Source organism: Oratosquilla oratoria, chromosome 28, assembly GCF_046742065.1.
Source record: "Oratosquilla oratoria isolate Oo_2021 chromosome 28, ASM4674206v1, whole genome shotgun sequence".
Lineage (NCBI taxonomy): Eukaryota > Metazoa > Arthropoda > Malacostraca > Stomatopoda > Squillidae > Oratosquilla > Oratosquilla oratoria.
In genome coordinates this window covers 47,381,535-47,405,181 of record NC_134804.1, presented here as the reverse complement: position 1 = coordinate 47,405,181, position 23,647 = coordinate 47,381,535, and positions in this window count along the sequence as shown.

Genomic DNA, 23,647 nt, shown 5'->3' with positions numbered 1-23,647 from the left:
GGCCCGCAGGGTTGGCGTGGCCACCACGACACGAAGTTGGGCTAAGAGAACCAGCGTGCTAAAGGTCTTTAGCGACCTTTTCCTTCGTTGTAAGGTTTCACAAGGTCTTCCTTGGTCAAGGTCTACCTTGGTCTGTCTTAACCTTCTTTGGTACACCCCAGCTCCTGCACTAATTTTCTTTCTCTAATTATAAACACAACAACGATTAATAATTGTATCCTTTGTTGAGTAACGTCTCCATATGTTGTAAATACATTACTTGCTCGATTTTGTTGTCGCTCGAAAGATAATATAGATATGTACATCTGTCACCGGTGTACAAATAATTCATGTGTACAGGTGTACATAAACGAGGTCACCAAGAAGTGAGAGAATGAGAACACAATTTTTTTTTTTTTATAAAAACAGCGAAAAAAGCGAAAAACATAACTAAACTAAAAAAAAAAAAAAAAAAAAAAAAAAAAAAAAAAAAAAGAGAGAGAGAGAGAGTGAGGCTTGGCAAACTTAGCATTGCAACTCACGTGTAGATCCCAGCGCACCGCTACGCAACATCGTGAAAATCAGATAGTGAGTGAGTTAGTAGATGCGTAGACTCAAAGGCGACCTCGGGCTCTGGGGAAAGAGATCAAGCAGACGAAGCAATTAACCATCACAACTCTAATAGAGGTTTTCAAATGGGCCAAGGCCTTTAACAAGAATGATGCACACAAGGTCATCATATTAAGACAACAGATCATAAGAACATAAAAACATAAGAATGAAGGAGACTGCAAGGGCAGGACTCGCAGTAAAGGATCTTTATTGGACACATTGAGACTTAAGAAGTAGGCAAGAACTGGATTACCAATAGAGTAGTTAAGGAATGGAATAAACTTAGTAACCATGTAATGATCGCTGAAACTATCGGTTGTTTTAAGAAAAGGTTCGATGACCTTATGGATTGGGGAGATAGGTGGTAATGAATATGGAACTGCCAAGTGCAGGCCCTACAGTCTCTTTCGTTCTTATGTTCTTAATTCAACACGCCCATGGAAAAGGGAAGTGTCCTAGAAAATAGACGGAACCCACTCGAAGAAAAACAAATAACGGGGACAGTTTCTGACATGGAACTGTCTAGTATGGGCCTTACGGTCTCTTGCAGTCTATTTCATTCTTATGTTCTTAATTCAACACGCCCATGGAAAAGGGAAGTGTCCTGAAAAATAGACAGGACCCACTCGAAGAAAAACGAATAACGGGGACAGTTTCTGACATGGAACTGCCTAGTGCAGGCCGTACGGTCTCTTGCAGTCTCTTTTATTCTTATGTTCTTTACTCAATATGTCTATGGAAAAGGGAAGTGTCCTGAAAAATATACGCGACCCACTCGAAGAAAAACGAATAACGGGGACAGTTTCTGACATGGAACTGCCTAGCATGGGCCTTACGGTCTCTTGCAGTCTCTTTCATTCTTATGTTCTTTACTCAATATGTCTATGAAAAAGGGAAGTGTCCTAGAAAATAGACACGACCCACTCGAAGAAAAGTGAATAACAGAGACAGTTTCTGAACCGTTTCGTGGGTATTATGCGAGTCCATGTTCGGATGTTCGTTTTTTTTTTTTTTTTGTGTGTTTCTGTTACCAGCAAGGTTTTCCATAAAAGAGGAAACAAACCCTTTGCCATTGCCCTATAGTCACCCTTAGGGGATCACACTGGGCTTCCACGGTTCACCAGCGCCGACAGTTCAGAGTTCGTTTGAGTAAAAACGATTTCGTTGACAATATTTCATTTTGCAAATCTCCAAATATCAGATTATCTTTCCGTCGTACATGGCAAAGCTGAAAGCTGAGTTAAGAGATTGGAAATCTACACGAATGTCATACACACTATTGAGAAGTTTTTAGAGAATTTTAAGATTTCTGTAATCGAAGTCATATTCTAGTTATTCATATGAGGATGGAGGTAGGATGTCGGAGGTAAAATAGCCCAGTGTGATAACCTCTTTCACAGTTTTTTTTTCTATTCCTCACAACACAACTTTATCTAATATTCATCTAATTTACCTATCACTGCAGACAAGTAGTACATTACAGTTTCAGTGTTCAACTGTATAATTTCTTTAGTAATATGTTGTCATGTCTGCCAGCTGATTCACTTGTTTGACTTTACTCGAGTGTGTGTGTATATTCGTTTGTTTTTGTATTTCTTTGTTCTATGTCTTTGTTCTTTGTTTTCAGGGTCTGAGTATATCATTGGTCAAAAGATGTCATGAGAAGTGGTTTTGTAAATGTAATCCATTGCAATCACTCCCAGATGCATCATTACGAGTAGTTCCTTCCTCTATGCTTCACTTCCCCGTTCCCCGTTTTCTTTCTTCTTCCCCCTCAGCGAATAAGACTGATAAGACACGGAGCTTATCTACGAGTCATTCGCCTCTTGATCAAACTCCTCAAACCATCTTAATCTTCGTATAATCTCCGTACATCCACTTCTTGAGACAACAATTATTCTTATCACGGAAACCCTGAGAAAAGGCGGCCAGAGAAAAATCCGTGGAACAGATCAGACAAGTTTGCAGTAGCAATCGACGAAGCCTTTCGGAGTGACGTAAGTCGGAGAGTGGGCATGGAGGGACCTTTGTTTAGGACTGGGCTTCAAGCTGTTAATAATGACGAATGTCTTAATCAGGTTTTCATGCATGGCTTGGAGCTGGATCTGGTTGAGAGCGGGTATGATAAAGCGGGGCAGGTGTTTGCAAGGTTTGCTTAGGACAGGGATGGTAACGATGCTGTGCAGGGTAAGGAACAGGTGTTGAAGGGGAATGGACGGAGGAATGTAGGTGGAGAGGGTGGAAGGGTGCAAAGAAAATAGCAAGGATGGTGATGTAACTCTACCGGTGTTGTTCAACTGTTTTGATCTTACTAATATTGATTTAGTGGTGATGGTGTTGTTGGTGGTGATGATAATGATGATGACAATGACAACGAAGATGTGATGATGATGACTATGATGGCAAGGGCGACGATAATGATGACACAGACGCGGAGACGACGGCGGTAATGATGACGATGACGATGATGATGATGATGATGATGATGATAATGATGATAATCGTGCTGTTGCTGTTGATAATAATGCTGATGCTGTTGCTGCTGTTGATGATGATGATGATGATGATGAAGATGATGACGAAGGCGACGACGATGATGATGATGATGATGATGATGACGATGATGACGAGGACGACGATAATGACAACGGCGACGAGTGATGATGATGGTGATAATGATGATAATGATGATGGTCCTGTTGCTACTGCTGATGATGAAGATGATGACGACGACGACGATGATAATAATGACGTACACGATGATGATGATGATGATGATGATGATGAAGATAATGATTATAATGATGATGATGACGTCGATAATGACGACGACGGTGACGACGACTATGATGATGATGATGACAGTGTTGGTGGAAGTGGTGGCGTCAGTGACGGCGGCGGTGGTGGTGGTGATGTTTGTGGTGATGTAGGTGGTAGTGGTGATGGTGTTGACGATTAGTGATGGTACTGGTTGTGAAAGCGATGCAGACGACCGACGGTGAGGTCGGTGTCCTTTATGGTTGCGCTCGTGGTGCCCCGCTCATGGGCGTCTCGATAATGTTAAGTGATATATAGCACCAGGTCGATCGTGCCAATAAATCTATCGTGATGACAACGAAGCATATAAAGAAGGGACTGTGTGAACGAGCTGGCTACCAACGTCTTTATCACCACTGTCACATTATCTGTGTTACCGAAAATGAATAGTAAGGTTTCAGAGGTATAGGTTGACCGTAAAACAAATTGTGTCACAGTTATCGCGAGCAAAGGGAGTCTGGGTTGGTGGTGATCAGGTGAGGTGGCTTCTGTCCCAGGCGATCGGTGCAAGAACTGATGTTAAAGGAGGTGATAACATCATGACTGACATCATGAGATGTGCTGACGGTGATAATGAATTGTACGGAATTGATGAATTGACGCAAAACACGTCAGAGGAAACACTAAGCAAGATCAAAGTTGTTATTCCAGGTGCAAGGTTTTTGTACCCAGAGGTTCATGAAGGAGTTGATAAGAACGTGTTAGAGGAAACACTATGCAAGATCAAAGTTGTTATTCCAGGTGTAAGGTTTTTGTACCCAGAGCTTCATGAAGGAGTTGAAGGTTCAAACAAGCTCAACCTCGCTCCACTAACAAAGACTTCCTTCTCAATCCATCCAACCCAGGTGCTTTACCAGCTCTCATCGTTTTCAAACCTCGTTGTACCTCATTTCTTTCCAGTATCTCTTCCATTGTCCATTCTTATCACAGTCGTTTCCATAGCTCCTCCCACTGCCTTAATCAGCCAGTGCGTGTCGATAATCGTATGATAATAGAAAAATAATATAAATATATCCACAATTTATTAATAAAGTTGTTTAAAAGAAATACCGAAAACATAACCTCATTGTCAGCCGTAACAACAGAATGACAAACAGATCCAAAGGTAATCGTCTCTTTCGTTTGCCGAGCTAGGCCTTCCTGCAAAGGTTTCAAGGTCTTCTCTATTCCATCATCTACTTTGATCTCATTCACGTCAACTTTCAGCTTCTTGCAACTCTACCAAATTTGAAGGATTAGCTGTTGTTTGGATATGCTTTAGTATAGTCCTCATTCTGCTGAAGAGGACTACAGATAGTAGTCGAAATATACGGATCTCCTGTACTGATATTATTTCTCAGATTGTGGATTTAAAGTGAATATTTACAAATGTGTTATAACATTACAGTTTCCCTTTCATAAATTATCTTTATGTGGATAGAAAATGCTAGCGACAACTTTTGGGTCTGTTGCTGTTTTCAAATCTGCCAAGATGTAAGCCAGAAGATAGAATCAACTTTGCTATTCACGTAGTCATTGAGTGGAACAAGGCCTACACTAGGCAGTTCCATGTCTATTACCATCTATCATCTCCATCCATAAAGTTGCGCTCGCTACATTGTTATTCTGTCTATTACATTGGAAGAAGTTTCCAGCAAGGATGGTACATAGTATTGCAAAATGTTTCAGCATTAGCTTCAATAAATGCCTACACAGTATACTACACTGTCCATAAGTGAATTAATTTGCCTCTTTATCAATTTTCCTCTTGATATGTTTATCACTTTTTATCCATTTATCTTGTATCAGACCTCGTCATCAATACAACTGTTTCTTGCAAACATGGTCTGTCTCTGTTAACGTTGTAAGACCTTTGTATTCTTATAACGTGTCCTTCTATGTTAAGGTACGTTTTCCTTGGTGAAATATCGCTCAACGATGATCGTTCATGGCTCAACGATGATCGGTCATGGCTCAACGATGATCGTCAAACAATTGTCTATAGCACTAAATATTTGTTTTACAATGGGGATGTTTTGCTTCGAGCTGCAAACTACTACGAGGCTGATCCTTCTAACCGAACCTACAACCAACGCGCTTATCCAAATAGGATGCCAGGTAGTAGGATACGCGTCACCCGCCATTGGCTGTGATGGTAGGCTAATATAATCACACAGAGTGAAACGTACCTTCATCACCATATACAAAATCGCCCTTTCTACCCAGACATTCTGTCTGTTCCGGCGGTTTTAAAACCTAAGATTGTATATCATCTTGGGAATAAACAAGGCGACCATGTCGACTATTTTCGTAGTCCTCCATAAGTCTTTTCAAAATTTGGGTCGTCATTAAAAAAAAAGAAAAAAAAGAAAAAAAAATCTTCATAAAAATAACACGATTTGGTTCTGAAAAATTGAGACTCTTAAGATCAAATAGCTCCAGCTTGCTCGCTCTACTTCATGTTAGATAAATGGCTTCATCAAACTATATATCCTTAATTATCCAGTAGAGTATATCATCATGCCCCATACCGTATAATCTGTATAGTTTATCAGCCTCTATCATGAAAAGCGTAGCTACGTAGTGTTGGAGGACGTAGGTTACCATCCCTACCCTTTAAATATATTTTTTTTTTATCGCAGTGTTGCAAAATAGCATCAATGTTTACAGCCAAGATGTGGGTTGACTATATTTTTTTTTTGTTTAAAAAAAATTCCCAGAGTTGATCAAAATGCGTTCTGAATGAAACTTTACTTTCTGCCATAATAGTTTGGTCGTAACAAATCATGGAGAGATCTTAAGTCAATTTCTTTTGAAAAGAAAAGAGGTTCTCAAAGAGAAATGAAAGCCCTCCAATAACACACTTATCATAACATACATAAATGTATGAGAATATATATATATATATATATATATATACATATATATTCATATGTATGTATGCGAAACACAGCAAAGAAAAATAATAAACTGTGGATCGAGCGCTTTCGTCTGAATACACACACACACACACACACACACACACACACACACACACACATATATATATATATATATATATATATATATACATATATATATATATATATTCATATGTATGCGAAACACAGCAATGGAAAATAATAAACTGTGGATCGAGCGCTTTCGTCTAAATACACACACACACACACACACACACACACACACATATATATATGCTTATGTATATATATATATATATATATATATATATATATATATACATATACATACACACTCAAGTGACATTGAGACTTGGACAAAAAAAAAATAAACAGAACACTGACGGATGTACCAGTTAAAATCTCATATATAGCAAGGGTGCCAAGAATAGGTAAGACAGATAGATGGGTTTCTCTGTGAGTGGCCTACTACGTCACTTGACTGCTCTCTCATCTGCACGATTAAAATGTGGGTTTGCGCTTAAGTAGGTACGTTGATACTTATGTGTGTACTTGCATATATATATATATATATATATATATATATATATATATATATATATATATATATATATATATATATATATATATATATATATATGCCAATAAGAACACGGGTACGTGTGTTCACTTATGGAAAGTACACCACTTGGAAAAAGAAACTAACGAAGCAGGGTGCTTTCGTATATCACATCTTCAGTGCACATATATATATATATATATATATATATATATATATATATATATATATACATATATATATATGTATATGTGTATGTATATATGTATTTATGTTTCTAGGTATGTTTTATACTGTATATGAATGTAAGTTTATATGTATGTATGTACGTATGTATATATGTATGTATGTACGTATGTATATATGTATGTATGTATGTTTGTATGTATGTATGTATGTATGTATGTATGTCTGTATGCAGATGTTCCACGAAAACAAATACAAATGTGAGTTGGCATCAACTGACGTCTTAAGCAAGAGGCACGGTCTCCCCACGTGTCAGTGTAGCGTTTGCCGTCTCCAACTCGCTGGATGATCACATACTATTTTAAGACAAGGGTCAATATCTCTATACTCTCGTGTCAACACCACCGCTTAATAGATCTGATATGTTGGCTCGCTGCTCTTCTGTCTCGCTGGTCCGTAGATACAAGGCTTCCCGACGGGGTTTGCTGATGGTTAGTGACAGAATGATTATATGGTTGGTGTTGGTAAACCCCAGGAGGACTCGGTAGTCTTGAGTCCTTTTAAAGGCTTGGGTCGTAGGAGAGGAACTATGCGAGGCATAGCGTCCGTGGATACGAAATAGGAGGAGAAATAACAGGTTAATTGGTTCTTCAAGGTAGGCGTATTCTGTGAGATTTCTAAAGAATATGCAAAACGGGGATTGAAGAGAGCCTGAGCGGGGTGGTTTTTCTTCCGATAAGGAAGACTTGAAGGTATAGTTAACGCTCTCTTCCTTATAGACAACGTTTCGTCTTGCAAAGGGGCATTATGAGCCTACGGCCGACTCTCTCTTGCAAAAGAACATTGCGAGGCTACACTCGATGCGCTGCGAGCGACCGTGCGAGGCTAGAGTCTAAGTTCTCCCTAGCAAAGGTACAAGGAGAGACTACACGCCAGCTTATCCCTTGCAAAGGTGGAATGTATGATTATGATTAATAATCACCTTTCCCAAAGGGACGTTCGAACACTAAAGTCGACTTTCTCTTTTTTTTTTTTTTACTTTCTTTTTGCAAATGAAGTATTTGTAGAAACAGGAACATGGGGTCTTTCGATAACCTTCCCCCAATCCTTAACTATTCCTCTTCTCGTATTCTTTAGTAGCACAGGCGCTTATTTCTAATCTATTTCCCCCACCTTTGTCTCCTTGCTCTATCTCGTGTATTACAAAGATATTTCTTCTTTTGAAATATACTTTTTTATTCCACATAATATCTTTCTGTTCTTTGTTATCCTATCCCTTCCCCAGTTTTATTATGCCGAGTATTTACTCCTTTTTATTCTAAGTACCAGATTTACAAACACGTCGTTGAAAAAGATCAAGACTTTTTATTGGATACCAATGCTTTACAATGGGCTCTCACTTGCCCTTGATCTGGTCGAGAAAGTGATGGTAACGTGGTACCTGGATGGGTACTGTAATAGTAATAATGACTATAATTGTAATTGTAATCACAATTGTATCGGCAACTCCAATGGCAATTGTAACGATGATGGTAATAGGGTGTTGACGGTGGTAATGACGATGACGACGATGACAACACCGATGGTGATGATGATGATGATGATGATATGGTGATGACGATAACGACGACGACGACGATGAAGATGATGATGATGGTTATCTTGATGATGACGACGACACTGATGATGATGATGATGATGATGATGATGATGATAAAGACGACGACGATGATAAAGTACGCGATATTGGTAGTATCGCAATCACTGAGTGAAAAGTGTAATTTTAGATTAACGAAATTCGTGACACAACCATACACTGCATCTCCACCTTCCTAGCGCACACACGTATACGCATGCGCAAACTATGAGGGTGCTCACTAGCCGAACGAGTTAGAGCGTCGTTATTTGCTAAGGAGGTCGAGGTGAATGCGGTTCGAGCCCTACAACCAGCGAGTTGGACCAAAGGGCATGTTTTATTAAATTAAGCATATAAAGTATTCTGTAAGGGGCACCGTCCTAGCCCAATGATAGGTGGAATTCGCCGCGTTACAGTGAATCATCACGAAAGGTGAACGTGTAACCCGGGCAGTGGAGGGGGGGGAGGGGTAGGAAGAGGAAGAGAGAGGAAGAGAGGGGAAGGGAGGAGAGGGGAAGGGTTGAAATTCAAATCCCTCCTCGTTTTGGCTCCCTTCCATCACAGCTATTCTTGTCAATGCATTTCCATCACCTGCTATCTCTGCAAGTACCACCGCTGCCACCACTATCTGTTCCCACTCAACCACTACCAGCCTGCATTCCCTCTCCTGTTATCTCTCCCGCCACCATTAATAGTTATGTCTCAGTTGTCAGACTACTATCACTAACACTTCAGTTAAAAAGAACACATTCAGACGCATTACACACACACATACATATATACATAGTGTATACGGATGTATATATATACATATGTATATATATATATATACATATATATATATGTATATATATATATATATATATATATATGTATGTATATATATATATACCATTTCTCCTACCTAAAAAGAAGGAAGCAAGATTTCAAAATGGAGGATTCAAAGGACTACAAAGGATTACAAAGAAGGAGCATCCCGACAGGAGACCTTTTGGTCCATAACTACCTGTTTGTTATTCAACTATACCAATGCATTTATTTATGTATTTTAATTGTTATTTACATTGTTATAGTTTTAATTTATTATTAATATGATTTTTTTTTTTTTTTTTTTTTTTTTAATTTTTTTTTTTTTTTTTTTTTTTTTTTTTTTGCATCCGACCTAGATATGGATCAAAAGGTCTCCTGTCGGCATGCTTTGCCTTTGTAATCCTTTGTAAACTAGGTCGGATGCGAGAAAAAATATAATAATGATAAATAGATAAATAAATAAATAAATAAGAATTATAATAATATAAATAGTAATCAATAAAATAAATAAACAAATAGGTAAAGTTGAATAATAAACAAACAGGTAAATAGTAAATAGTAAGTAATAATAAATTGACAGTTAACAAACAACAAACAAAAATCAAGTAAATGATAACAAACAGACAGACAAACAATAACAAACAAATAAACAAATAACATAAAATAAACGTCAGGCATTACATCAGTTTGAAAGGAAAAAAAACTCCTGACGACGCTCCTGGGTAAGACTGAGAGTGAAGAAGAGTCTGAGTCTGAGAGCAAAATCAGTCATCGTCTGTGCCGTTAACTAACGATAACTTCAGTTTTCGAACCGCAATTCCTCCGGCCCTCGTGCGCGTTGGTGACAGAGGTAGATGGAGTGTAGTGCAAGAGATGACGCTGGATGGTAAGAGAAAGAAGAGGAGGAGGACAAAGAAGAGACGAGGAGGAGGAGGTGAGGAGGGAGAGGAATAACAAGTGGAGGGATAATAATATAGAATTGTGAGTAATTCGCCATGGTCTTGGATCATGTGTTGGACTCGTGATCGACAGCTATTTCCCTCCCGGATGAGAGCTCAAAGCTTACGTATGACCAATCTATGGGTAATGCTGTGACCTCACACACACACACACAACTCCCTGCCCACGAGAGTTGGAGTAACAACTCGCAGCGCAGCGATACTGAAATCCTAATAGTAATTCACCCAAACTCATCAAGCGACCAGAATATTCACAAAGATTTTCATACAGGTAAGGCAGGTGCAAGATAGCCTCTCGTATTGGAACGCTTGGTCTGTCTTGCATAACATAGACACTTATGAGGTGCTATGTAGGACACAATCCTTTACGCGTATTCAAACACAGCACGGGGCACCCGACAAAATGACTCCGCACCCCCACCCACCCACGCACCCCCTGCGGCCGATACAAGATATCTTTGGAGTGCGCGGACAGATGCTTTCTTAAAAGTTTTTTCCGTGTGAGGTCGAGTCGAGTATACTTGGGTGTGGTGCATACTCGTCCTTCATGTATTCAGGATTTTGCGTAAGGTAGAAAGCGTGTGTATGAACCCATGGCTATCTCACGTTGGATTCGAGGTCACTGGGCAGATTAGGTAACAGACATACACCTTTTCTTCGTAAATGCGTTTCATAAGGTAACTTTCATAAAAAGATAGATTTTTTTGTATGACTGATGATTAGTGATTATGATAAAAGACTACAATAGTGTCTGGCTAGAGGCAACTCTCGCTAAAAAAATTCTTGTTAACTAGGAAGTATAGTGGACCTAAATTCAGGTTTACAACTTTGCCTGGCCTTCCTCTTCTTCTTTTTGATTATCATTATCTTTTCCTCTTCGTCTATTTCTTCTTTTTCGTCTCCTTCTTCTTGATCATTATTGCCTTTTCATTTCCATATCCTTCTTCTTCTTTTCCTCTTTTTCTTCTCCTCAAATTTCTTCTTCTTCTCCTTTTCCTTCTTCTCCCTCTTCTTCTTATTCTTCTCCTTTTTCTTCTTCTTCTTCTCCCTCTTCCTTTTCTCGTCTTCCTGTCTTTCCTGTAGAAATAAATTCATGAATATTCTCGAGATCCGCGCATCGAAATGATATCATCTTCTTGCAGCCGCGAAATGGGTCACCGTGGCAAAGAAACTAATATATCTCCTGGTTTCTGCTCCTCGACTCTTTGGTATTTATTGACCTTCGAGTGAAGACGCAAAAACAAGAAAAGCCGGGAATTCCAGTCGTTTCCGGCTGCGGAAGACCTCATAAAAGATGGTATCGTCCCCCGAAGAGTCCATGCCAGACGAGACGACGTTGTTCTTGGGCGGAATGTCCGAAATCCGAAAGGTTTATCCATTCTTGTCGACGTTTACAGCCATGGATGACTTGTGTCGATCGGAGATAGTATCTCGGGACCAAGACGGGCCTACTTGGTTGGGGGAAAAATGAAGCTATTGGACGGCGTTTTTCAAAGATCTTCGGCCGTCCCATATAGATTCGTCAAGATCAAAGGATGGTATTAATGTTTCTCTCTCTCTCTCTCTCTTTTTTTTTAATAAAATCACGGTCTCTTAGGCCTTGGAAATAAACGGAGAGACTTTGGAAGGTGTTTTCAAAGATCTTCGCCTTTCTCACATAGATTCGTCAAGATCAAAGGATGGTATTGATGTTTTTTTCTTTCTTTCTTATAAAACCACTGTCTCTTAGGCCTTGGAAATAAACGGAGAGACTTTGGACGGGGTTTTCAAAGATCTTCGGCTGCCCCACATAGATTCGTCAAGATCAAAGGATGGTATTAACGTTTCTTCTTTATTCGTTCTCTTTTTCTGATAAATCCACTGCCTTTAATGCTGTGGAAACAAACAGAAAGACTGAATATAAATTATACAGCTGTCTATCTTTACAATTAGTTGTTTGTTCATAGGATTGATACAACTAACTTTCGATGTTTTATTAAGTTTCGTATTCTATTCAAATTAATTCATAACCTTACGACCAAGGCCTAGATTAAAAAATAGAGCCCAAGATTGTAAAACTAGGAATATATTAAAAAAGATTCTTGAAGCTTAAAATTTGTCTTGATGACACCTTTCTAGAAAACAGTACAAATTGAGAAATATTCTTTGTAATTTAATTCAGATTTCTTCTTTAAGTGTGATCCGTAGGGGTAGATCAGTGGATACCGTGTCGAACTCCTGAACAGGTGGTCGTGAGTTCGGTTCCCAGGACCCGCTGAAGGGTTCTTCCTTTGGTTCCCGACAGCCCTGGCCAGGCTGGGAGGAGACCCAGACATCGGCCTTTAAAAAAAAGTAAAAAAATAAAATAAATAAGAGGAAGAAGAGAAGAGGAAGAAGAAGAAGACGAGGAAGAAGACGAAGAGAGAGAAAAGGGAGAGGGAGAAGACGAAGAAGAAGAAGAAGAGGGAGAAGAAGAAGAAGAAGAAGAAGAAGAAGAAGAAAACGAAGAGGGAGATGAAGAAGAGGAAGAAGAGAAGAGGAAGAAGACGAAGATGGAAAAAAAGAGAAGAAGAGGAAGAAGAAGAAGAAGAAGAAGAAGAAGAAGGGAACAAGAAGAAGAAGAAAAAGAAGATGAGAAGAGGAAGAAGATGAAGAAGAAGACGAAGAGGGAGGAGAAGAAGACGAAGAGGAAGAAGAAGAAGAAGAAAAAGAAGAGGAAGGGATTTCTCACATACCACTTTGTGGTAGTGAGATGGAAAGGTGGAGTCTAGGTGTTCTGTTATGCGTACAACGTTACTAAGTCTATTCCATTCGTTAACCATTCTGTTCGTAAAACAGTTCTTGCTACTTCGCATTTCTCTCTTAAACCTAATTAATTTTTCCAATAAGGTTATAGACTCCAGCCCTAAAAGAGTTTCTGATCGACCAGACCATCTAATAGGTGAGAAAGTACACACTCATCTGCATGATATTACCTTCACTCCACCGGAACCAAATCCATAAATTAGCTTATCGTGTAGAAGATGTCAAGGTCTATTTTTTCTCCCAAGATTCTAACTTCTCAGAGGGTCTAGGTCCGGATTTACAGGTCGAAGACCCAACAATCAAGAATACACATGTCTATAAGGCCAGGCCTTGACAGCTGAATGTACATTAATGGACTTGTGTGGCCGTTACGCTGAAGCAGATCACAGCGCGGCCGGTGTCTCCTCGCTTTACCTGAAACTGACTCTTATCGCTACGTTCCACTCCGGTGCCTGGGACATAAAACCCACCAACATCGCCCAGCGCCTTGATCTTGTCATCTGTTACCGTTTCAGGGAAACTTCTGACCTTCTCTTCAAGAACAGCAGGATCCCGGCTCCACCTTTGCCTCACCGTGGTCACGTACTGTATAAACTCTCCTCTCATCACGAGGACTGTGGGCTTTGTATTGCGTATATCATTTCATTTGTCATCTCCGGGATGTCTTCTCCACCTCGGCCGTGACTTATCATGTATTCTCTCTCTCTCTCTCTTCTCTCTCCGAAGCTTCGCGGCGACCAGATTCGATTATTTTAATTACTTCACAGGAACGAGAGATTTGTTTCAAAATGCATGTATGTATGTATGTATGTTTGTATATATATATATATATGTGTGTGTGTGTGTGTGTGTGTGTGTGTGTGTGTGTGTGTGTGTGTGTGTGTGAGCGAGAGTGTGTGTGTGTGTGTCTATGTGTGAGGTGTGTGTGTGTGTGTGTGTGTGTGTGTGTGTGTGTGTGTGTGTGTGTGTGTGTGTGCGCGCGCTCGTATGTGTGTGCGTGTGTGCGTGTGTGTGTGTGTGTGTGTGTGTGTGTGCGCGCGCGCTCGTGTGTGTGTGTGTGTGTGTGTGTGTGTGTGTGTGTGTATGTGTGTGTGTGTGTGTGTGTGTGTGTGTGTTTTTGTGTGTGTGTGTGTGTGTGTGTGTGTGTGTGTGTGTGTGTGTGTGTGTGTGTGTGTGTGTGTGTGTGTGTTTGCTCTCCTCATCTTGGGTCACTTCTTGACCCTCCAAGCTTGTGCATCTGCGAACCAATCCTCCTCGACAGATTTCCTCAACTCCGTCAATCCATCTTTTCTTTGGTCGTCTTCACGGTCCTCGCCCATTCGCTTCTCCAAGAAGGATCCTCTTCGGAGCTTTATCTTCCTCCATTCGAGCGACGTGTTCTGTCTAGTGTAATTTTATTTTATTCACGGCACCAATGATCTTTTCTTGTTTGATGAATTCTCTTAATTAAAAAATTGTGCCTTCTTCTCCACCTATTCTTTTTTCTGTCTAAAATCGGTCAGGTGATTCGTCGTAATATTGTATTTCCGTGTACCATCTCACGGTTGTATTTATTCCCGGACTCGGCAATAATATATTACATTCGACGCGGGTGAATACTTTATAGCAGATCTGTAGTAAGGATATGCCGCTGCATTTGGAGCTGTCATTCCTATCGCCACTCTTATGTCCTGAAGTGATTATGCCAACATTCCATGGTTCTAGGATCTCTTCTTTCTATGCTTATCTCTATGTTATCTTCTTCTGATGCCTTACTGTTCTTCAAATATTTAAAGGCTCGTAAACATCTAAAATCATCACCTCTGCATCTTCTACCGATACATTTTGGTACATAGATCTATCTACAGTATATATATATATATATATATATATATATACATATATATATATATATATATATATGTATGTATGTATATACATATATATATATATATATGCACTAAAAACCCACTATTATTTGGATTTAAGAAAAGAAGGAAATAACGAATTTCCGTATATTTCGATCACTTGCTGTGATCCTCTTCAAGCGGAATACATAGACAAGAGAACATACATATCTTATATACAGATGAGAGAGGTAAAGTTAGGGAACATGGACAAGACATCTCATGTGGCATCTATATTAGTTCAATTACTAATGTGTAACGACATTACTGGACAGTGATATATATATATATATATATATGATGAATGGTTTAGACAGATGAGAGACTGGGTGGAGGAAGAATAAGCGAAGATGGGCTGGAACTTTTATTGCTTATACGTTTCGACCGACTCGGTCTTCTTCAGTAAGCTGTCTACAAACAGTTGGACCACATATATATACATCCGAGGATGGGAACAAGGACAGGTCACCCCGCCGGCTGTCTGGGGATTCCCTTTCCCGTATCAAGCATACGTTTCCCAATTGTATTTATAATTAATCTACTTGTTGCCTCTGACAAACAAACAAAACCTTCCCTGTCATTGATGTTTTCATAATAATTAATGTAGGCAGCTTCAACAGTCTTCCTCCTTAATCCCGTGTGTAGAACCTCGACTCCATCCCAGTGGGGCAAATGTCCAAACCGATCAGCATGTTGGACGAGTGAGTTAGAAGTCCTGTGTGACCTCAAGTCTCTTTTGTGCTCAGCTACGCGTTTCTCGACGCCTCGACCTGACTCACCGTAATATGAAGATGAACAACTACCGCAAGGAATGCGATAGATGGTACTGAGGGCGTTTTGGGACAGTCCTTTTATATTCTTGGTCTTGACCATTTTTCCAATTTTGGAATTGGACGTCCTTGCTATTTTTATCCCACTCTTCCCAAGAAATCTGTCTATGCCTTCAGTTTTTCTAGAGTTAGGAACCGAAATATACCGTACCTTATTATCCTCGGACGACTGGACATTTGGTCTCATGAAAATGTTCCTAGCCACTCCTTTCAGCTTTTTAATCATTCCCCCTGGATATTTTAATTTCTTAAAGGCATCAGTTATGTAGGCTAATTCATCTTCTAAAAATTCCTCACTGCAAATCCTAAAAGCTCTGAGGAAGAAGCCTATGAGCACGCCGGTCTTCACTCGCTCGCTGTGTCCTGAGAAGTAGTGCACAAAGTCATCTCTGTTGGTGGGTTTTCGGTACACTGAGAATCTTACTCCTTCATCCCTCCTGTGCACCAACGTGTCAAGGAATGGTAACTTATGGTCGTCTTCCATCTCCACAGTGAATTGAATATCTTTATGGACTCTATTGAGTCTACCTAGCTTATGTCCAATGTCGATATTCTCCGGCACTATCACAATAACGTCGTCCACATACCTTAGCCACGTGGTGCCTCTACCCATGATCCTTCTATATTCGTCTTCCTCCAACGTTTCCATAAAAAGACAGGCTAGCACCGCAGAAAGAGGACTTCCCATGGCGAGACCTCTGTGTTGTTTATATTCCTTACCATTGAACGTAAATACACCGAATTTTACACATAGGGATATAAGTTTAACATAATCACTCCTGGGAACTGGTAATTCGTCATTACTAAGACTGTCTATGACTCTCTTGGCGGCAACTAACGCCTCCTCCACGTCGACATTTGTGAATAAGGCCTTCACATCATAACTAGCTAACTTCTTACCATGGAAATCTAAATCGTTCAGCCTGCGGATGAGGTCAGAGGAATTCCTCAAATGAGCGTCACTTATAGATCCAAGGGTTCCCGAGAGTGGTTTGGCTAGACGCTTGGCCAACTTGTGCGGAGCACTCCCGATCCCTGAAGTTATGGGTCTCATAGGTATTCCTGTTTTATGAACTTTTGGGAGGCCGTGCATCAAGGGGGGTCTCGGGGCCTCTTCCAACAGGCCTAACAATTTCTTACCTTTGACAGATTTTCGTAGGATATTCCTGGCCTCGATCTTAAACTTCTCTGCTTCGTTGTCTGCGTTTCCATCCGGTTTTCTTTCGTAAGTGGTGTGATCGTTCAGTAGATCTAGCATCTTATCTAAGTAATCATTCTTATTCATAACAATCACACCCCCACCTTTATCAGCTTGAGAGATTATTATGCTATCGTCCTGGCTTAGTGTGTGTAGCGCCTCCTTATACCTCCTCGGAATGACACAAATGTTAGATTGGGCTAAGGCTTTATAGCAAGCGACCACTCCTTGAGTAAAACCTTTATCCGCATCACGATCCCTCCACTTATAGTTGCAGTTTATGAACTCATTGAAACCTTTTCCGTTACCTCCGATGTCAAACTTTAAACCTAGTGAGAGTACTTGCTTTTCTGTGCTGGATAACCGTCTGTCTGAAAGGTTTAGAACCAGGTCTAAACGTCCTACTATGTTCCAATCGCTGACCTCACATAGACGAGCTAGTTCGCGCTTTAACTTAACACTTTGAACCGTATACTCCTTGGCTAACTTCCGCGATAACCAGCCGGGTAACGCGAGACTATCTATATCATGGTGCAACTCGTTCACTTTATCCTCAAGATTTTTGCATGCTTCCTCTAGGTAAACTCTTGCACTTTCAGTAAAAGGATGTTTGTCACTTCTCAGTTGTCTTGGGGCTGATTCCGGAGAACCTGTTCTTCTAGGCAGTCCATAAGAAACCGTCCACGGAGTGTGTAACTTGCAATCCGACGCTGTCTGTAGTATTCCTTCCACATCTTCTCTCTTCCACCACCTCTCGACATATTTGATGAATGGTTTAGACAGATGAGAGACTGGGTGGAGGAAGAATAAGCGAAGATGGGCTGGAACTTTTATTGCTTATACGTTTCGACCGACTCGGTCTTCTTCAGTAAGCTGTCTACAAACAGTTGGACCACATATTTATACATCCGAGGATGGGAACAAGGACAGGTCACCCCGCCGGCTGTCTGGGGATTCCCTTTCCCGTATCAAGCATACGTTTCCCAATTGTATTTATAATTAATCTACTTGTTGCCTCTGACAAACAAACAAAACCTTCCCTGTTTTTTATGGAAACGTTGGAGGAAGACGAATATAGAAGGATCATGGGTAGAGGCACCACGTGGCTAAGGTATGTGGACGACGTTATTGTGATAGTGCCGGAGAATATCGACATTGGACATAAGCTAGGTAGACTCAATAGAGTCCATAAAGATATTCAATTCACTGTGGAGATGGAAGACGACCATAAGTTACCATTCCTTGACACGTTGGTGCACAGGAGGGATGAAGGAGTAAGATTCTCAGTGTACCGAAAACCCACCAACAGAGATGACTTTGTGCACTACTTCTCAGGACACAGCGAGCGAGTGAAGACCGGCGTGCTCATAGGCTTCTTCCTCAGAGCTTTTAGGATTTGCAGTGAGGAATTTTTAGAAGATGAATTAGCCTACATAACTGATGCCTTTAAGAAATTAAAATATCCAGGGGGAATGATTAAAAAGCTGAAAGGAGTGGCTAGGAACATTTTCATGAGACCAAATGTCCAGTCGTCCGAGGATAATAAGGTACGGTATATTTCGGTTCCTAACTCTAGAAAAACTGAAGGCATAGACAGATTTCTTGGGAAGAGTGGGATAAAAATAGCAAGGACGTCCAATTCCAAAATTGGAAAAATGGTCAAGACCAAGAATATAAAAGGACTGTCCCAAAACGCCCTCAGTACCATCTATCGCATTCCTTGCGGTAGTTGTTCATCTTCATATTACGGTGAGTCAGGTCGAGGCGTCGAGAAACGCGTAGCTGAGCACAAAAGAGACTTGAGGTCACACAGGACTTCTAACTCACTCGTCCAACATGCTGATCGGTCTGGACATTTGCCCCACTGGGATGGAGTCGAGGTTCTACACACGGGATTAAGGAGAGACATGAGGAAGACTGTTGAAGCTGCCTACATTAATTATTATGAAAACATCAATGACAGGGAAGGTTTTGTTTGTTTGTCAGAGGCAACAAGTAGATTAATTATAAATACAATTGGGAAACGTATGCTTGATACGGGAAAGGGAATCCCCAGACAGCCGGCGGGGTGACCTGTCCTTGTTCCCATCCTCGGATGTATATATATGTGGTCCAACTGTTTGTAGACAGCTTACTGAAGAAGACCGAGTCGGTCGAAACGTATAAGCAATAAAAGTTCCAGCCCATCTTCGCTTATTCTTCCTCCACCCAGTCTCTCATCTGTCTAAACCATTCATCAAATATGTCGAGAGGTGGTGGAAGAGAGAAGATGTGGAAGGAATACTACAGACAGCGTCGGATTGCAAGTTACACACTCCGTGGACGGTTTCTTATGGACTGCCTAGAAGAACAGGTTCTCCCGGAATCAGCCCCAAGACAACTGAGAAGTGACAAACATCCTTTTACTGAAAGTGCAAGAGTTTACCTAGAGGAAGCATGCAAAAATCTTGAGGATAAAGTGAACGAGTTGCACCATGATATAGATAGTCTCGCGTTACCCGGCTGGTTATCGCGGAAGTTAGCCAAGGAGTATACGGTTCAAAGTGTTAAGTTAAAGCGCGAACTAGCTCGTCTATGTGAGGTCAGCGATTGGAACATAGTAGGACGTTTAGACCTGGTTCTAAACCTTTCAGACAGACGGTTATCCAGCACAGAAAAGCAAGTACTCTCACTAGGTTTAAAGTTTGACATCGGAGGTAACGGAAAAGGTTTCAATGAGTTCATAAACTGCAACTATAAGTGGAGGGATCGTGATGCGGATAAAGGTTTTACTCAAGGAGTGGTCGCTTGCTATAAAGCCTTAGCCCAATCTAACATTTGTGTCATTCCGAGGAGGTATAAGGAGGCGCTACACACACTAAGCCAGGACGATAGCATAATAATCTCTCAAGCTGATAAAGGTGGGGGTGTGATTGTTATGAATAAGAATGATTACTTAGATAAGATGCTAGATCTACTGAACGATCACACCACTTACGAAAGAAAACCGGATGGAAACGCAGACAACGAAGCAGAGAAGTTTAAGATCGAGGCCAGGAATATCCTACGAAAATCTGTCAAAGGTAAGAAATTGTTAGGCCTGTTGGAAGAGGCCCCGAGACCCCCCTTGATGCACGGCCTCCCAAAAGTTCATAAAACAGGAATACCTATGAGACCCATAACTTCAGGGATCGGGAGTGCTCCGCACAAGTTGGCCAAGCGTCTAGCCAAACCACTCTCGGGAACCCTTGGATCTATAAGTGACGCTCATTTGAGGAATTCCTCTGACCTCATCCGCAGGCTGAACGATTTAGATTTCCATGGTAAGAAGTTAGCTAGTTATGATGTGAAGGCCTTATTCACAAATGTCGACGTGGAGGAGGCGTTAGTTGCCGCCAAGAGAGTCATAGACAGTCTTAGTAATGACGAATTACCAGTTCCCAGGAGTGATTATGTTAAACTTATATCCCTATGTGTAAAATTCGGTGTATTTACGTTCAATGGTAAGGAATATAAACAACACAGAGGTCTCGCCATGGGAAGTCCTCTTTCTGCGGTGCTAGCCTGTCTTTTTATGGAAACGTTGGAGGAAGACGAATATAGAAGGATCATGGGTAGAGGCACCACGTGGCTAAGGTATGTGGACGACGTTATTGTGATAGTGCCGGAGAATATCGACATTGGACATAAGCTAGGTAGACTCAATAGAGTCCATAAAGATATTCAATTCACTGTGGAGATGGAAGACGACCATAAGTTACCATTCCTTGACACGTTGGTGCACAGGAGGGATGAAGGAGTAAGATTCTCAGTGTACCGAAAACCCACCAACAGAGATGACTTTGTGCACTACTTCTCAGGACACAGCGAGCGAGTGAAGACCGGCGTGCTCATAGGCTTCTTCCTCAGAGCTTTTAGGATTTGCAGTGAGGAATTTTTAGAAGATGAATTAGCCTACATAACTGATGCCTTTAAGAAATTAAAATATCCAGGGGGAATGATTAAAAAGCTGAAAGGAGTGGCTAGGAACATTTTCATGAGACCAAATGTCCAGTCGTCCGAGGATAATAAGGTACGGTATATTTCGGTTCCTAACTCTAGAAAAACTGAAGGCATAGACAGATTTCTTGGGAAGAGTGGGATAAAAATAGCAAGGACGTCCAATTCCAAAATTGGAAAAATGGTCAAGACCAAGAATATAAAAGGACTGTCCCAAAACGCCCTCAGTACCATCTATCGCATTCCTTGCGGTAGTTGTTCATCTTCATATTACGGTGAGTCAGGTCGAGGCGTCGAGAAACGCGTAGCTGAGCACAAAAGAGACTTGAGGTCACACAGGACTTCTAACTCACTCGTCCAACATGCTGATCGGTCTGGACATTTGCCCCACTGGGATGGAGTCGAGGTTCTACACACGGGATTAAGGAGAGACATGAGGAAGACTGTTGAAGCTGCCTACATTAATTATTATGAAAACATCAATGACAGGGAAGGTTTTGTTTGTTTGTCAGAGGCAACAAGTAGATTAATTATAAATACAATTGGGAAACGTATGCTTGATACGGGAAAGGGAATCCCCAGACAGCCGGCGGGGTGACCTGTCCTTGTTCCCATCCTCGGATGTATATATATGTGGTCCAACTGTTTGTAGACAGCTTACTGAAGAAGACCGAGTCGGTCGAAACGTATAAGCAATAAAAGTTCCAGCCCATCTTCGCTTATTCTTCCTCCACCCAGTCTCTCATATATATATATATATATATATATATATATATATATATATATATATATACATATATATATATGAAATTGATCATGATAATCATCTGTAAAGTTAGGAGGAATCACAATGGTGATCTTATGTGAGATCTATTACTCAAACGTTCCGGACCTAAGACCTTCTGAGAGACTACAACATGCAAGCACCTTCGTAGGATGTTTATCTAGAAGATCTCCTTCGTGCCCGGGCGTTGTCCCTTCACATTATCTCACCCCTTCCTTGACTGCTACGTCACCGTTCTTGTCCAACACTCAGCTTTACTGACGGCTTTACTTTGTGTGGTGTGGCTCCTTGGTAGAACGCCGGTCTTGGATCGCAGGCTCGATCCCCGGCTTCCCCCAAGCAGCTAAGTCAAATGTGAAGGAGTACCAGGCTCTACTGGGAAGTCAAGACGATGCGGAAAGAGGGCTGGTTCCCCACGCTACCGCATCGTCCCGACGCCGAATATGCATATCTCTCTCCATAAGCTATGCCCCTACGCTATCTTTGTAGCAAAGGAAAGATTACGACTCTGACTGTTTATTCTAACTATTCCTACACGATTAAGGAAACTTCTTCACCGGAAAAGTGATAAGACTATATCGGACACATCTTGATGTGTGTTCTACATGCCTAAGGTGATTTTATTCGATTGGAAAGAAGTTATCTAACAATATCTTGATTGGCTCATTCAATACATTTTAAGGGTACTTATTCTTATTGGCACCAAATAGTTACAGCCACCTGATAGGAAATTCTTTCTAGAATAAAAATGATGTACAAGATGTCTTAAGCAAAGATAAAGAAACTATCGTTTGTGCCATTTCCTCAAAATAAATAAATAAATAAGTGAATAAATAGATAAATAAATAAACAAACAAACTAGTAGATAGATAAACAAAGCACTCTCAACAACTTGTCTGCGCTTGCAATCTCCAGCAGCAGTTTTTCTCGCTATGAAAATAATAACCAACAATGCTTTTATACGATAAGCATAGAAGAGCAGTTACCTGCAGACAGGGTCTGCGGGATGATCTCACACTCGCTCTCTCTGACCTTTCTTGTAGTGTCCACAGGAATAGAACTCTTGTCATTCTTGGTCACGGATTAAAGACTTAGTGTCCAACTCGCCTTCGGATTCCCATCCTCATTCCTCTTGAAGGACACATTGATTCTCTTCTGGTGACAAGTCAGGTACTTAAGGTTCACACAATGATGGTCTTAAGTAAGTTTACTTTGCTAAGTTTACTTTTCCCTGCCGTTAGCTGGAGCCGGTAGCCATGCTTCTGTAGCTCTGAGACGAGTGGCGGACAAAAGTGAGAGATAAATTGTCGACATTTTTGACCACCAATAAACCATACAAGGCAACCTGCTCACAGTACTTTATAGTTTTTGTTCACATTTGTTTTTCATCTGTGACTGACCATCGAGGCATGGGAATACCATTAAGTAAATATCTATATGATTTACTAATGCTGCGTCTTGCTGCATTGCTTCTGACCCAGGGCAGTGGTCGGGATACAGGGATGACCCGTCATCCATGAGGAGCTAAGATGAGATGGAGGAAAGGGTGGTGGATTGGAGTGGAATGAGTGGAGAGTGGAAATGAAATGGCTGGGAGTGGATATATGCCTTTTGTCTTTGGTTACTTCCCTGGTAAGAGGGAAAAATCCCTTTGTACATGGATCGATGGACTATTGCATGAGTAATTACCTTTATTTCCAACATAAGTTATATATACTGTATATATATA